Source organism: Oncorhynchus nerka, linkage group LG22, assembly GCF_034236695.1.
Source record: "Oncorhynchus nerka isolate Pitt River linkage group LG22, Oner_Uvic_2.0, whole genome shotgun sequence".
NCBI lineage: Eukaryota > Metazoa > Chordata > Actinopteri > Salmoniformes > Salmonidae > Oncorhynchus > Oncorhynchus nerka.
In genome coordinates this window covers 22,578,180-22,580,916 of record NC_088417.1, presented here as the reverse complement: position 1 = coordinate 22,580,916, position 2,737 = coordinate 22,578,180, and the positions used below count along the sequence as shown (strand labels likewise).

Sequence of the window (2,737 nt, the reverse complement as noted above, 5' to 3'; positions counted from 1 at the left end):
CCTCTCTGGTTCCAGCCCTAGACTGGAGGATGTATGCGACTCTCAGTTGACGTTTACAGACCATGACCAGTCATTCTCTCTCTTGTTTGTAACTGCTTTGGTTTTGATGGGAGTAAGTTATACACTACCTACAGAGGGGTATCACTATAGAAAGGGGTATGTACGTCTCCTTCTTAAATGAACAGACCTGCCTATGTTAGTTGAGCGTGTATGTGTGTGCGTGTGTGTATGTGTGCGCATGTGCGCGTTCGGGTGTGTGTCTTGATCACTGTCTGAAGGCATCCCTCCAGATAAGAGTCAGATTTTACAAAACACAACCCAAAGAAAAATTCACTTGACTGACATGTCTATAGAGAATGAATGACAAATCTATATATACTGCCTTCAGAAAGTATTCACACCCCTTGACTTATTCCACATTTTGTTGTTACAGCCTGAGTTCAAAATGGATTAAATATGTTTTTCTTCTCACTCATCTACACACAATACCCCATAATGTTTGCAAATGTGTTGAAAATGAAATACAGAAATATCTCACAACTTTGGCAGCGATTGGGAGTCTTTCAGGGTAAGTCTAAGAGCTTTACACACCTGGATTGTGCAACATTATACCCATTATTTTTGAAATTCTTCAAGCCCTGTGTTTTCAAGTCTGCCATAGATCATTTATTTGTATTTATTTTTTCCACCCTTTTTCTCCCCAATTACAATCTTGTTTCATCGCTGCAACTCCCCAATGGGCTCTGAAAAGGGGAAGGTTGAGTCATGTGTCCTCCGTAACATGACCCGCCAAACTGCGCTCCTTAACACCCGCCCGCTTAACCCGGAAGCCAGCTGCACCAATGTGTCAGAGGAAACACTGTTCAACTGACGACGGAGGTCAGCTGGCAGGCGCCCGGCCTGCCACAAGGCGTCGCTAGAGCGTGATGAACCAAGTAAATGAACCAATGGAGCATGGTACTCAGTAATGTATTGTATTGAATTTGCCCCAAACATAACACCTTGTATTCAGGACAAACGGTTAATTGCTTTGCCATATTTTTTAGCAGTATTACTTTAGTGCCTTGTTGCAAACAGGATGCATGTTTTGGAATATTTTTATTGTAAACAGGCTGCCTTCTTTTCACTCTGTTAAGTAGGTTAGTATTGTGGAGTAACTACAATGTTGTTGATCCATCCTCAGTTTTCTCCTATAACAGCCATTAAACCCTCTACTGTTTTAACTTCACAATTGGCCTCATGGTGAAATCCCTGAGCGGTTTCCTTCCTCTCCGGCAGCTGAGTTAGTAAGGATTTTCTTTGTAATGACTGGGTGTATTGATACACCATCCAAAGTGTAATTAATAACTTCATCATGATCAAAGGGATATTCAATGTGTTTTTTTAAAACCCATATTTAACCCTTCTTTGCGAGGCATTGGAAAACGTCCCTGGTCTTTATGGTTGAATATGTGTTTGAAATTCACTGCTCAACTGAGGGACCTTATAGATAATTGTATGTGTGGGGTACAGAAATTAGGTAGTCATTCAAAAACAATGTTAAACACTATTATTGCATACAGAGGGAGTCCATGCAACTTATTGTGACTTGTTAAGTACAGTTTTACTTTTGAACTTATTTAGGCTTGCCATAACAAAGAGGTTGAATAGAGTGGAGGCTGCTGAATGGAGGACGGCTCATAATAATGGCTGGAACGGCACTATTGGAATGACATCAAACACATAGAAACCATGTGTTTGATACCATTCCACTTATACCACAACAGCTATTACCACAAGCCCATCCTCTCCAATTAAGCTGCCACCAACCTCCTGTGGTTGAATACTTATTACTCAAGACATTTAAGCTTTCATGTTTTATTAATTTGTAAAAAAATAATAATTGAAAAACATCATTCCACATTATGGGGTAGTGTGTGTAGGCCAATGACACAAAAACAACAATTTAATCCTTTTAAATTCAGGCTGTAGCACAACAAAATGTGGAAAAAGTCAAGGGGTGTGAATACTTTCTGAAGGCACTGCATATATATATATATATATATATACAATGGTATCAAACACATGGTTTATGTGTGTTTGATGTCATTCCATATACGTATATATATATATATATATATATATACTTTTTATGTGCAGGTATTGGTGTCACTAAAAGCAACAATGTTTTATGGAGAAAAAAAAACCTGTACAATATGACTCTGTTCACGTGACTGTACTGATGATGACGATGATGATGATGATGAAGTTTGAACCCCCTGTTGAGAAGACAGCTCGGTTCCAATATTCACACTAGCATACTAGTTATTTGGCCATACATTCTAAGCAGTACGCTAGAGTAGATATTGGAAGCAGAACCAACAGAACCTAGCTGATGATAGTGATGATGTTGACACTATGGTGCGCGTTGTGATGTTGTGTGTCCTGGCTTATTAGAAGACCTTACTGAGTGTGGATGCTACCTTTAACACCAGGTAAATAAAAGACTCTTTGCAATCTATTCTACCTATTCAACATTTATTTCACCAGCTAAGTCATGAAGATAGTTTTTTTATTATTCACATTTTATTAATTACTTTGGTACTTTTTCAAAGTCATATAAGTCACTGAACTTTCAAGAGAACTTGAACTTCTTCCAAAAGTGAAAGCCAAGGTCGACAGTGACATTTAAAAACTCCCTTGAGGTTGGAAGAAACATTGAGTTGCCAGGGCATAAGTACAGAGGATGTTTAGACAG

General features: G+C 38.7%; 1 protein-coding gene across 1 annotated transcript in view; it reads left to right on the top strand.

Moving 5' to 3' along the window:
• LOC115104506 (catenin delta-2-like) overlaps positions 1–2,500 on the top strand; it is a 102,311-nt gene extending 99,811 nt beyond the window's left edge. The window contains exon 14 of the mRNA XM_065006799.1: positions 1–2,500. This exon is cut by the window's left edge and continues 1,775 nt beyond it. The gene's annotated coding sequence lies outside the window, so the exon portion shown is untranslated.
• The last annotated feature ends 237 nt before the right edge of the window (positions 2,501–2,737 follow it).